This window comes from Saccopteryx leptura, chromosome 4 (genome assembly GCF_036850995.1).
Source record: "Saccopteryx leptura isolate mSacLep1 chromosome 4, mSacLep1_pri_phased_curated, whole genome shotgun sequence".
Classification (NCBI taxonomy): Eukaryota; Metazoa; Chordata; class Mammalia; order Chiroptera; family Emballonuridae; genus Saccopteryx; species Saccopteryx leptura.
The window spans coordinates 182,363,690-182,377,813 of NC_089506.1; the positions used below are offsets into that span (position 1 = coordinate 182,363,690).

Consider the following 14,124-nt stretch of genomic DNA (forward strand, 5'->3'; position numbering starts at 1 on the left):
GAATATTGTGGAAATGACACTGTACATCTTCCCAGGCCAAATTATAAAACACATTACCACTTCCTTTCTTCTTTCTCATCATTCACTCAGGGAGAAAGCCAACCACAGTGTCAGTAAACAATCAAGGTGTCCAGTGGAGAAGACCACATGAGTGAGGAACTAAGGACCCTTGCCCACCAGTAGCATTTATTTGCCATGTGAGTCTCCTTGATCAGACCCTCCAGCCTCAGTTTTTGTTCAATGACTGCAATCTCATCAGACACCCTGAGCCAGAACCACCCAGCTTAGCCATTCTCAGATTGCTGTTTTAAATCACTACACTTTGGGTGAATTTGTTACATAGCGTAGATAACTATTGCATAGGGTAATCTTATTTATTATAGAGAAAGGAGGTAGGGGAGGAGGAGGAAGCTTCAACTCCCATATGTGCCTTGACCAGGCAAGCCCAGGGTTTTGAACCGACAACCTCAGCGTTTCCAGGTTGACGCTTTTATCCACTGCGCCACCACAGGTCAGGCGCATAGGGTAATCTTAAACTGCTTGATGGATCCTTTCATCTTGGAGCCTCTCCAGTAGTAAAGTCTAGCATTACATTTCAGACCCCAATAATTGTGTGTGTGTGTGTGTGTGTGTGTGTGTGTGTGTGTGTGTGTGTTGGGGGAACCCATTCTGCTGTAAGTTTCTTCTACTCCAAAAAGCAGACCACAAGACATGCCATATTTATTCATTTATGTTACAAAACTAAAATATATACTCTATACTTTATGTATTTTTCTGTCTGCATTTAAAAAAGAAAGTTGTAGCTTCACAAAGGATTAAACTTAATTTATACAATATATCTAGAAACCACTATGTTCAAGGTAATGTACCAAGTATGGAAGATATTAACAGACCTGGAGCATTCCCAGTCCCTACCGTCAAAGAAATTAGACTAGGGAAAAATGCAAGTAAGCATGTCTGCAAAATAACACTTCTTTTATAAACATATAATGAATATGTACAGGGTGGGACAAAAGTAGGTTTACAGTTGTTCATATGCAAAACAGAGTTTATTCTTGTATTATTTATTAATTATTGTATTATTTTCCATACAAACAACTGTAAACCAACTTTTATCATACCCTTTATACAGGTGACCAGGGACAACCAAGAGATATGATTCAAAATTTGGTTAAATATAGGTAGGACCTCAAATAGGCAAAAGAGGAGGTGAATAGGCTATTTCAAAAGGAGGAAGCAGCAGAAACTGGGGCAGCCCCAGGGTCTATGGTCAATGAAACTTCAGAATGGACTAAGAAAGAACAACAGGCTTTGGATGCTAGGAGAAGGGACTGATATTCAACTGAGGAGCCAGCAAGAGAGTTGGAAGTGGTGTGCAAACTGTAGTGACCACATATCAAAACTGCACTTCAGGGCCCTGGCCGGAAGTCCCGGGTTCAATTCCCGGCCAGGGCACACAGGAGAAGCGCCCATCTGCTTCTCCACCCCTCCCCCTCTCCTTCCTCTCTGTCTCTCTCTTCCCCTCCCACAGTGAGGCTCCATTGGAGCAAAGATGGCCCGGGCGCTGGGGATGGCTCCTTGGCCTCTGCCCCAGGCGCTAGAGTGGCTCTGGTCGCGGCAGAGCGACGCCCGGGAGGGGCAGAGCATCGCCCCCTGGTGGGCAGTGCGTCGCCCCCTGGTGGGCGTGCCGGGTGGATCCTGGTCAGGCGCATGCGAGAGTCTGTCTGTCTCTCCCCGTTTCCAGCTTAAGAAAAATACAAAAAATAAATAAATAAATAAATAACTGCACTTCAGGACAAAAACTGAATATATAGAGAACAAACTAGAAAAGGGAGAGGCTGAAGGCAGCAGCACCAGGAGGCTGTGGTCATCCTCTAGACATGGACTAGGGAGGGCAGTGAGAATGGGAAGCCGGGGCCTGTGTGAGGTGTGGAAGTGACGAAGTCTCTAGATCCCCCACTTCATCCAGGATAGCACTGAAGCCAGGAAAGATAGGAAAGGCTAGAACAGACAAATCAAATAGAAATGTTTCAGCTGGGCATAGGAACAAGGATTTTAACAGAATTAGGAACAAAGGCTGCTGGGTAGGAAGAGCAGGGAAGTGGTGGGACATGGTCATTCAAATACAGATATACATTCAAACTCTAGCCTTCTACTAGGTCATCCACAGACTGTAGGTGAGTGACTTTTGCAAGTACAAATACTTTGATTTGCATTGGAAACTGCTGACTGGACTTGCAAATAAAGTATAAAACCATTCTATATGCAAGTGCAAATATTCTTTGCATCCATAGATAGCACTATTGAAAAGCTCCAAATTAGACATCACATAAAACCTGCCTTTGCGTTTTTTTTGACAGTTGACTTTCCTAAACAACCCCCATCTGACCTGCACCCCTGCCTTGCAATATGTTTCTATACAAACTCTTTTCTTGGCCATACTTTTATAAAATGGCTCAAGAATACCATTACCTAACCTTGTATTTTAAACCCCACCTTCTCAGCAACTCAAGAAGGAAAAATCAAAACCTCTCTAACTCATTGGCAATCAACTAATTATGTGAAGTGCCAAGCTCCCTCTGATTTAAATGCATAGCTTCCCTTGTGTAATCTCAAAGCTATGTGCTTAGCTTGAAAATATTTCCAGATCTCAAAAACAGTGGTCTTGTACCAAATCCGAGGCTTTTCTGAAAAGCTAGGTTTGTACTCCGATTTTCAAGTTGGGCTACTGGGTTTTAAATTTTTTTATATATTACATGAAGCAAATGTTTACTAAATATGTATAGTATATACATATGTATAATATATTTATATATAATATTATATATAATATGTATATACAGTAATATATAGGTATTACAAACTAGAACTGGTCCTGGCTAGAGTGGAATATAAAATTATTAACTCAGTTTTTTTTGTTGTTGTTTGGGGTTTTTTTGTATTTTTCTGAAGCTGGAAACGGGGAGGCAGTCAGACAGAATCCCGCATGCGCCCTACCGGGATCCACCCGGTGTGCCCACCAGGGGGCGATGCTCTGCTCATCTGGGGCGTTGCTCTGTTGCAACCAGAGCCATTCTAGCGCCTGAGGCAGAGGCCACAGAGCCATCCTCAGCACCCGGGCCAACTTTGCTCCAATGGAACCTTGGCTGCGGAAGGGGAAGAGAGAGACAGAGAGGAAGGAGAGGGGGAAGGGTGGAGAAGCAGATGGGCGCTTCACCTGTGTGCCCTGGCCGGGAATCGAACCCAGGACTCCTGCTCGCCAGGCCGATGCTCTACCACTGAGCCAACCGACCAGGGCTATTAACTCAGTTTTTATAATAACTCTACAAGAGGCTCAAATCAACATTCCAAGAGCCAAGATTTGAACCCAGACAGCCTCAGAGCCTGGGTTCAACACTGGGCCTAAATAGAGGAATTTGCCACAGACATTTCTGTAGTCATCACTGTATTAGTTTTCTATTGCTGAACAACTCACCACAAACCTATTTGCTAAAATGACACAATATTGCATATCTCTGCTTCCCCTTCCTTAGTCACAGGTCTCTCTGACTTGGACCTCTTCTGCTTCCTCTTCCACTTCTTGGAACCCTTGTGATTACATAGGCTCACCAGGGTAATCTCCCTATCTTCAGGTCAGCTAATTAGCAGCCTTAATTTCTCTTCATGAACCTGACATAGTCACAGGTTTCAGGAATTAGGACACGGACATCTTTGGGAAACTGTTATTCTGTCTACCATACCCACTAATGCCTTAAGTAAAGAACCTAAAAATTTAAGCTGATTTAAAGCATTAGAATTCAGAGTGATATATAAGAAAAGAGAGATGAGTGAGTGGATGAGATCATTGTTGATAAGATCTATTCTGTGTGGATAAGTGAAGGTAGGATCTGAGACCCCAATTCCTCCGGACTCCTGATGTTTGCCCATCCCCCCCAGTGTGTCATCGGTCAGTCACTGAGAGTGACTACAACAAACTCAAGCTTTATAAGACCATCTTATTGGCAGCGCAACTAGGAAAATTAAAGCCTGTGTTGCTCTTAGTACCTTTCGCAAGCATCGTTTGGTTAACCTGCATGCGGTGACTAAACCCTTTACAAAGCATGCTCTCTGTGGCTGATTCGGCCTGGGAGACGGTGATGGCATCTACCAGTAAAGCACTTTGGGTCATCCAGGCTGGATGAGATAGAGGGGAAGGTGGACCAGGAAGAGGAAGCAATAGCTGTAGGACCTGGAGGTGGAAAGGAACATGAGCTGGTTTCCCTAAACACTAGTGTCCAGCAAGTTGGAGCAGGAAAGCGTAGGAGACAGGCTCCAGGAGCCAACGGGATCATATCTCACAGGCCTTGGGGTACCAGGTAAGAATCCTCAACTTGAATGCTTGAACTTGAGATATAAGACTCAGACCCTGTTGGCCAAGGAATGAGCATTACATTGATAGTGAAGGTGTTAGCATCCTTTCTCTGACAACTCTGTCTAGGATAGGAGCTAGAAAACTACTGAGAGAAAAGGGGCGGGAACTCGCCCTCTCTCCCACGGAAATGCAAAGATAATAAAGCAGAACCTACTTGGTGTCAGCCAAACTGCAAAAGCTAGAGAGCAGTTTCCACCCAATGTAGCCTTCACTTCTGACATCAAATGCAAGGTTTGGCAATTCCTAAATTACCCTTATGTTCAATAACTCACTAGAAGGGCTCACAGAACCACTGAGGGCTGTTACACTCGTGGTTACATTTATTATGGGGAAGAGATACAGGTGAAAAGCAGCCAAGGGAAGAAGCACATAGAGGAGATTACGGGGAGCTCTCAGAACTGAAGCTTCTGTGTCTGCTCTCTGTGAAATCATAATGCATTACCCTCCTGACATCAACGTGTAGCAATAAGCACAGACTATTGCCAACCAAGAAAAATCAGCTCACTCAAGCTTTGGTGTCAGTGTTTTTATCGGGGCTCCATTATGCAGGTTTGATTGATTGATTGCCCACATGGTGACCTCAGTCTCCAACAAATGGCCAACTAATGCCACATGACCCAAAGCCCCAACCCTAAATCACATGGTTGACCTTACTGGTATGGCCAGCACCCACCTTGTGTCTGCTGGGTGAGGCTGGCCTCACTCTAACATCCATTGTGATCAGCTCCTGCCCTAAGCCAAACACTCCTGTCAGCTATAATATAGATTACCTCCCAGAAATGGAGGGCAAAGGCTAGATCTCTCTTTGGGCAAGGCCAAGTTGTTTATTACACAGATTCCGTGACACTAACAGAAGCCAATAAGCCATAAAAATGAACAAGCTTCCACCGCCTCCTACCATTGGATGGCCAGACTGTTGAGATCCACTGAGAACAAGACTAAGTCATCAGTGGGGAGAACTGGTTTCTAACATGGAGTTGAGCAGCACTCAGCCCAAGCACTCTACAGCATGTGTGTCAGGGAGGATTTTGGCCTGGGAAGCTGAGATACATTCTCCAGAGGTTTATGTATAGGAGAGCTTTTTCACTATGGAGTGAATGTCAGAGGACAGGGGTAAGAAACAAGGGGGAAACATAGAAGCTATTACATAAATGGGGGAGAGTCATGGAACAGAAAATGCCCACTAGTAAAGGCATAAAATACATAAACCCTAGAGGATACATGATCAGGGAGGATGAGTGTGGTCTTAGATACTGAGTTAGATGGTACTTTTCAGAGTGAATGAAAATTCTATTTATTATTGTACCAGGACAACAAGTGTAAATCAGATTCTTCCAGACACCCCAGCAAGCAGGCTCATTACGTTTTAGGTGATAAGAATGACAATAATCAGTAGTTGGTGATCAATATCTAAATTTGGCATCATTTATTCTGGTTCCTGAGCTGGCCCTGTATCCTGGACCGTATTTGGCCTGATCTCAACCAGAGCTGAAGTCAAACTGGGTTGGAACACGCTGGTCCTGGCAGTGTCTGTCCAATGGGTGAATGTCAAGGAGGGTTGGGGTCTCAGGAGGGGCTTTCTAGAAAGTGCAGAGCAGTACAGAGGGCCTTGGTCTAGCCTCCGTGGGAATCTGCCCACAGCCTGTGCGCCTGTGATGAGAGCTGGTTCTCACCTGTCTTCCTGTACATAATCGTTAAGAGTTACAAATTTAACATTACCCTTTTTGAATATGGTTCTCCAGGAAGATAGTTGATTGTACTCTGAAAGGGTACAATCTCTATAGCGTTAGCCTAGCAGTGGTCAGCAAACTCATTAGGCAACAGAGCCAAATATTGAAATTTGTACAACGATTGAAATTTCTTCTGAGAGCTGTACTTTTTAAACTTAAACTATATAGGTAGGTACATTCCTGATCAAGGTAGCATCCACACATGGTATTTTGTGGAAGAGCCACACTCAAGGGGCCAAAGAGCCACATGTGGCTTGTGAGCCGCAGTTTGCTGACCAGGGGAAGCGTTAGCATAAATTGAGTTAAAGAGGTAATAGCTGTGACAGCCAAATAAACATAGAGAGACAGAAAAGTGTGTATGGCACTGCATACATAGTACTGATGCAGAAATCATGAGATTAGCACAAGGAAAAATGCTTTTGAACCATGTCTATGGAATCTTGTAGTAAATGCAGGAAAATTGAGAGAAATTTGGAATAAAAGAGAATTGTGGAAAGAACCTCAAATAGGAGTTGAATTTTAGCCTTGGTTAATTTGCCATGAAATGTTCAAAACAACAACAATAATAGCAAACATTATTAAGCACTTATTATTAATCTATTTAATCTTTTACAAAACCCTAAGAAGTAGATACTCCCCTTTATCCCCATTTCACCAAAGAGAAAACTGACATAGAGAAGTTAAGTGATCTGAGCAAGGTCACACAGCAATTTTGTGCCAGCTCCTGAGTTTGTGCTCTTACTTTAACACAGTGGTTCTCAACCTTTCTAATGCTGTGACCCTGCAATACAGTTCCTCATATTGCGGTGACCCCAAACCAAAAAATAATTTTGGTGGCTACTTCATAACTGTAATTTTGCTACAGTTATGATTCGGAATATAAATACCTGATATGCATTATGTATTTTCCGATGGCTTTAGGCGATCCCGCCGGGGTCGCGACCCACAGGTTGAGAACCACTGCTTTAACATGTTTGTTTGTAAAATCAGGCAATTAGATTAAATGATGTCTAGGCTCTTTTCCTCTCTTACAGTCTATGTCTCTCTGGATAGACTGTAATTTAATATGTATTTTCACTTAAGTTAGAAAAGGGATCTAATCTTTGTGGCTATATTTACATGTAATATTTCAGATAAAAACTAGATTTATAACACATACATTTCTCAAAATTCATTTTACAAGAAGCTAAAGAAAGCCAAGAGGTTTAGCCGTTGAAAACTGATTTTTAGTAGTCTCCAATGGTCACCGCCCTAGAGTCAAGTGTGGACAAAAACAAAACAAAATACCCCACAACACTCTAGTGGTATAGAGTCATATAAAACACACATAAACACTTTCCATAATATTTTTAAAAATCAGATTAATATAACCTCTAGTTCAACCAAGAAAACAACTATTCCAGCCAAAAATTGAGCTAATGGTAATGTCTTGTTTTTCATTCTGTCTCTTTTCTTCAACTGAAGGCGGGAAAGGGAAGGATATCGCAACACCTCTGCAGAATAGGCCCATGTACCTTCCACAGGTCCAACTTCCTCCTGGACCACTTTCCTTCAGCAAAGCCCTGGGGCCTCTTTCACACATCCAATCGCAACACCCGACATGCTTTCCTTACTTTTCTTTCAGCTGCTGCCCTTTCCTCCTGCAGGTGACGAATGCCCAGGAATGCTCAAAGCATTGCCGCTCCAGGCAACATTCCCACCAGGACCATGGCACTAAACCAAGCTCTGGGTGGAATTCCATCTATTAACCAATGGCAGAGGCATTGAGTATCCTGGGGAAGCAGAGCAGGGGTACCTGTGTTTCGCTGGAGAAGTGAGGGACCAGAAGAGGCTCCCAGGACGAGGTGATCCCTAAGCTGAGCATCGGTGCATGAGCAGGAGCACGGGCAGCGGTGGTGGAGGAGGGCATGCCGGCCGAAAGGACAGCCCCTACTAAAGCCAAGAGGCTAAAACTATCCTCCTGGTATCCTCCGGGCAGCTGTGCTGTAGGGTGGTATCGACAGGAGATGCGGTGGCGAGGGCGGGTGGAGCCCAAACGTAAGGTGTGTTTGCCTTTTATCCTGCATACATAGGACGCTATTGAGGAATTTTATAGAGAATGGAAGAGTTGCACTAAAAGTCATCTGGCTTATAATGGTGGATCTGACAGTTCCCAAACCAGAAGCTGGTTAACAGACACTGGATAGGAGGTCACAGCTTCTATAACTTTTTTTTTTTTTTTGTATTTTTCTGAAGCTGGAAATGTGGAGAGACAGTCAGACAGACTCCCGCATGCGCCCGACCGGGATCCACCCGGCATGCCCACCAGGGGCGAAGCTCTGCCCACCAGGGGGCGATGCTCTGCCCCTCCGAGGCATCGCTCTGTTGCGACCAGAGCCACTCTAGCGCCTGGGGCAGAGGCCAAGGAGCCATCCCCAGCGCCCGGGGCCATCTTTGCTCCAATGGAGCCTCGGCTGCGGGAGGGGAAGAGAGAGACAGAGAGGAAGGAGAGGGGGAGGGGTGGAGAAGCAGATGGGCGCTTCTCCTGTGTGCCCTGGCCGGGAATCGAACCCGGGACCTCTGCACGCCAGGCTGACGTCTATAACTTTTTAGGATATAAAATAAGGAGAATTTGCAATGTGGAAGATGGAAGTGGAAAAACAAACAAAACACCCAAGGATGGCCCTAGGGTTTCCTCTTGGGTGAAAAGACTGTCAGATATCTGCTCAGACCTCCAGCCTCCTGCAATGTCCCTAGTACCCCTCTCCAAGTCCCCAGGGGCTCACCTGTGCTCAGGGAGGTCTGACCCTCTGGCATCTATATCAGTATACACATCTATATATGTTTCATATACGTGTATTTTTTTATTGCTTTACAATGACGATATATTGCTTTGTAATTAAAAAAAACATATTTACATTGAAAATATATTTGCAATAATTGTCTGTGGAGAATCCCAACCCTCCACAGCCAGTGCCATATCTATGGATCACAGAAAATCATGACAAAAGAAAGAATGTGTGCAGTAGATACTGGGACAGTTTAAAATAAGCAGACTCGATATAGCATACTATATTTTGAGGCAATTTTTCTTATAATTGCAGATATCATGAATAAAATAGTCAGCTTGAGGATGTTTCAATTGCCCAACAAATGTTTCTGCACCATTTTCGAACATAGGTAAGTCCTTAGCACTAGGACTAGTCCATGGGGAGATAAATGGCTTACAATAAAATAAACTGTATTTGGTAATTAAGATGAAGTGCATTGATTGCTAGCACTTATCTTTTGAGACATCCTTCTAAGGAAGATCAGAAAATCACACTGCTGTGCTGTCAGAAAGGTGTGGAGGGCACGGAGGGAGGGCAGCAGGAACAGGATGAGAGGTGTTCTTTTAAGGGGTGCTAAAATTAATGGCGCTATTTCCACACTTGTAAAGTAGACAGTGTCATTATAGTGCAATGCAGGTTTCTTCCCCTCCCCAGGGACCAGGGCTTTCCTAGCTACTGGTTAAGCAAAGGTACCGTTTTCTTGGATAGAAGAGTAAGTAAAGAGTCTTCTTCAGAATGACTGTGGCCTGATTGATTAAAGGAGGGTGTGCTGTGTGTGGGAGATACCTCCATCCAGATAGGAGCCTCTCTTACGTGGAAAGGCCCTCCATCCAGTCCTGCTCACCGCCTGGCCTCTGGGCAACAAGACCAGAGCTGTGCCCAACGTGCCACCCACTGAGGATGCCGGTTCAGCACGGGGCCTTGTGACGTGGGAGGTGAGGGACTGATTTTTCAGTCCTCTCTTTAACCCCTAACATCTAGATTATCATGCTGTCCAACTCGCTGGAGAAAGAATTTGAGGTCTTGTTTAAACTGGAGTTTTGGAGGATATTTAAAAAGACAAAAAAAGGAAACATTAACATCATGGAAACATTACTTCTTAACCACAAGCACAGTTCCCAGAGGGGGGAAAAGAGGGAGTTACGGTAGTTCCGATGCCTGAGTGTCATATCTATTTATATATCTATTTACATATCTGGGAGTCCAGAAATGTAAACACTCTTATGCATGTATTTAAAATATGGATGCTATATACCTAGGAAACAAATATTTTTAAATCTAAGTTGAAGATAAGATGGGATTTATCTTGAAGAGAGTAGCAGTGACAAAAACAAACAAACAAACAAACGAGGGCCAGTGTATATCCACCAGAACTGAACAATTAACTACCTCACGGTGCAAGTACAATTACCTGACTGCCAACAGAACGCTGGGATTATTCTCTCTTAGCCGTTCTCTAATTAATCATCTTCTATAGAAAATATTATCCAAAAGTATGGGGAGAAGCAAAGGCCACCTAATGACGTAGTGAGCGGACACTCCAATCATTGGGCTATGCAGAGTCTGTTTCCTAAATGGATTAAAATGAATGAAATTCAAAATCAAACTGAAATCCAGAGGGATATTTCTTTCCCCCACCTTCTTAACACCCTCCTGTGCTCAGGTGTGGTTTTCTTTCAATTCACTGATCTATGATTAATAAATTCTTTATTTCAGCAGCCTGCAAAAGGCAAGTTCATCTCTTCCACCTTTCTTCCTACACAAAAGTGCCTCTGTGAATGGTGTTTTCTGTGTGAGCTGGTGTATGGGTGGAGACAGGGTGAAGCCGACAGTGTGCTGCTGGGAGAAGACTGGGAGGAGAGTGTGGAGTTTCCAAGACGGCAAATCCAGCTCAATCCACAACGCCTCCTGGTCCCATAGCATCTCAACCCTTATGGGGTGATCCCTGTGTGGCTAATCAGATTGAAAGGTGCTGTGAAACCCCTTTGATTCACCTGTCAAAAAAAATAATAATAATAATGGGAAGAGTCTAACAGTGCCCGTGGGTTAGTAAGGGACGCCAATGCAACTGTGCTGTGTGCCCAGGTACCTCCGACCGCCTTCCAGGGGTGGGAGTCAGCCAGTTCATACGGGTTCAGCAGAACTGATACCTAATTTGTTGTTGAGTTCAGCAAACCGGTTGTTAAAATGGCATTTGTGATCAGGATTCTCTCTAAGGTGGGTGCCTGGGCAGTTGCTCAATGTTGAAATCACAAATTTATATTCCTTACTCTTTTTTAACCTTCCTCTGCGCAATAGTGTATTCTAAGCTGTTCACTCCATCTGCAGGTGGAAAAAATTGCAAGTGAGGACACCAATCAAGAAGCGATATGGAAATATCTTTACAGTTTTATTGTTTTTGGTCAGGTATCAGTTAATTTTTTTTTCACTAATATTTAAAAAAAATTTTTATAACATAATCTAGTTTTGTGTACTTTCTAATTGTACTTATTTAAGTATGAAGTGCATGAAATAATAAACTACCTTTTGCTATATCATTTTTTTATATACTTAAAACAGTCATTAGGGCTGAGAACTGGTTGGTAAATTATTTGAATCCCACCACTGCCTCCTCCTACCTGTTGGGGCCTGAAAGATTAGCTGTGGCCCTGGCAGTCCAGAAGTTTTGGGACAATTAGCAAACAAAACCCCACTGAGGGTCTTTGGCCATAGACTGTGTGTCCAAACTGGTTCTCTCGGTGATGTAACTAACTACCATGAGGCAGCTATGAGGGCCTGACTGCCCGGACAAGGGTGCCGTCCCACAGTGTGACCTGGGCCAGCCTTGTGCTCAGCGCTGTGCATCCAGAGAGCAGGGTCTGCTAGTATGTGAACACAGAGGGCACTGAGCCCAAAGTCTCATATACATTAAAAATATAATGGGAGAGATTTTTATCTCTCATGAATATTTAATTCTCCTGCCAGCTAACCATCTGCATATCACAACACCCCGATGCATGTGTGTGATTTTCTCTGTTGTCTTCTAAAATAAAGCAGACCGTTTCGTGCTTCCTGTGGCTTCAGCCTTGAAAGTTGCTTAAATGTGCGTTGATCCCTTTGATCTAATGAGTGTATATTTTAAAACAAAGTCAGCACTGTTGCTCTCATCTATTTGGAGGGAGGAACCAGAACAATGGGGGGAAACCAGGTCAGTTTCCATTGTTTTCCGGTGGCCTGTATCACTGTTCACTGACGTTTTGAATACTATTTAATTTTTGCTGATGTCTTTTTATCTTAGGCTTCATGTGAATTTAAAAAGAGTTCCATTGATATGCAGCCTACTGTGTATTATGATATCCTGCCTGCCCCATTGCACTGTAGAAGCTTGCAGCTGCCTGAAGCTTAATTATGCATGCATGCATGCAAAGCCCAGATGCTTGGCCAAGAGTGTCTCAACTGACTACAGTTTCTCCCTTGTTTTGTTTGAATTATAATTGGACAGATCTATATTTCTCAACCCATTTTGTAGCTTGAGCATGCTCCTCTTTGCTTCTATTGCTACTTCTGCTTGAATCAGCTGCTGCCAGAAGGAGCCCTTTGCCAATCTAAAGTCCCTCTGAAATCCGAGAAGGGTCACTCATGGGTTTGACAAATCCTTTTACCTACATGGCAGTTTTAAAAGGTACAGAAATGACCCTAGACCCAACCAGTTTTCCTCCAGATGGTTGATAGCTGGGGGGTGGGGGTGGGGGGGAGTTAACTAGAAGCTGGCATCTGGGTGAAAACAAAGAAGGTTTAGAGCCAGGCATCTACATTGGAAAGGAATAGGAGGCATAAAGCTTTACACCTGCTGAAAGAAGGTAATAGAGACTAGCAAAAGCAGGTTTGTTAAGCATGCACATTCTCTATTCAGAGCCTTTTGTAAATGGTATTCCAGTGTATCTAAAGGATCTTGGTCTTCAAGAACAAAGCCTCATCTGAGAGTATGAAACTGAGTATAGTATTGTACTGTATCTACCCATATTAGTGTTATCCTGAGTTGTCCTTCATCAAGAGATGGGCATAGTTATAAGTTAGGAAAATTCCTTGGCAAGTTGAATGGGAAAACTGAGACAGATGGCTGATTCAAACTGGCCTTATCCAGCACCTTTACTCACCTGCCTCCTTCTCCTTTGCTCAGTTATTCTCTTAAGCAGTATGCCCTCAGGACAACGAGGTTCTGATCAGCATCAAACAATCTTAGGAACAAAGACTCAGGTCTGTTGACCACAGAGACGGAATTTTGATCTAGAGTTAACATCTAGGCCTCAATTGTGTTTCAGTATGGGCCCAAAAATAGCAACAAAACCAGACAAAGTGATATAATGGCTGACATCAGGACCAGAGGCAATGACCAATGACCCCCTTTCCTGGTACTGCCCAATTAGGACAGACCACAATGCTAAAAAAAATACCTGGAAAGCTGATGAATATTCTATTGAGATCCACTCCTTAGACCTCTCCTAAAATTCCCACCTTTGGAAAACAGTTAAAAACTCAAGATAAAGAACCTAGTGTACACACTCTCTCTCTGGAGCATGCCCACACCCTTCCCCACCTCACTCCCTTATTTTCTAAGATATGTATCTTTTCTTTCTCCTAGGCTCAAAAGGTTCCTGGGAGACATTCAACCAGGGAAGCAGCTCATCCCAGGCTAACGCCTTGAACCCGTCTTCCAGGACCCTTCTTTCGCCTCTGTAACTTGTTTCCTGAGTCCACACAGCCCAGCTGGCTCACTTCTTCTGCCTTTCTTTTTTTTCTAAAGAGTCAAGGCATTTATCTAAGCGGCCCACTTGATTCTTCCTTTCAAGTGTACTTTCACTTTGCTTAGTAAATAAACTTCCCTTTGCATTAGAGTTCTTGGCTCTGAATCCTTTCTTTGCCAAACTCAAGAACTGAGATTGCTGAACCAAAGGCCAACATTGCCAATAACAGAGTGACTGCATATAGGACGGTAGCTGCTGGTTATACCTATTTCTAAGGAACTGTCAGAGACAGAAATAATGCTTTTTAAATGGAACATTAAATTAAATACCCAGGCCCTGGCTGGTTGGCTCAGTGGTAGAGCATCAGCCCAGCGTGTGGATGTCCCAGGTTTGATTCCTGGTCAGGGCACACAGGGGAAGTGCCCACTGGCTTCTCCACTCTTCCCCCT

General features: G+C 43.8%; 1 long non-coding RNA gene across 1 annotated transcript in view; it reads left to right on the forward strand.

Moving 5' to 3' along the window:
- LOC136402461 (uncharacterized) overlaps nt 1-13,825 on the forward strand; it is a 32,278-nt gene extending 18,453 nt beyond the window's left edge. The window contains exons 2-4 of the long non-coding RNA XR_010750975.1: nt 7,788-8,183; nt 9,225-9,300; nt 13,573-13,825. This is a non-coding gene — a long non-coding RNA (uncharacterized lncRNA). The remainder of the gene's footprint in view (nt 1-7,787; nt 8,184-9,224; nt 9,301-13,572) is intronic.
- Nucleotides 13,826-14,124: the final 299 nt, after the last annotated feature.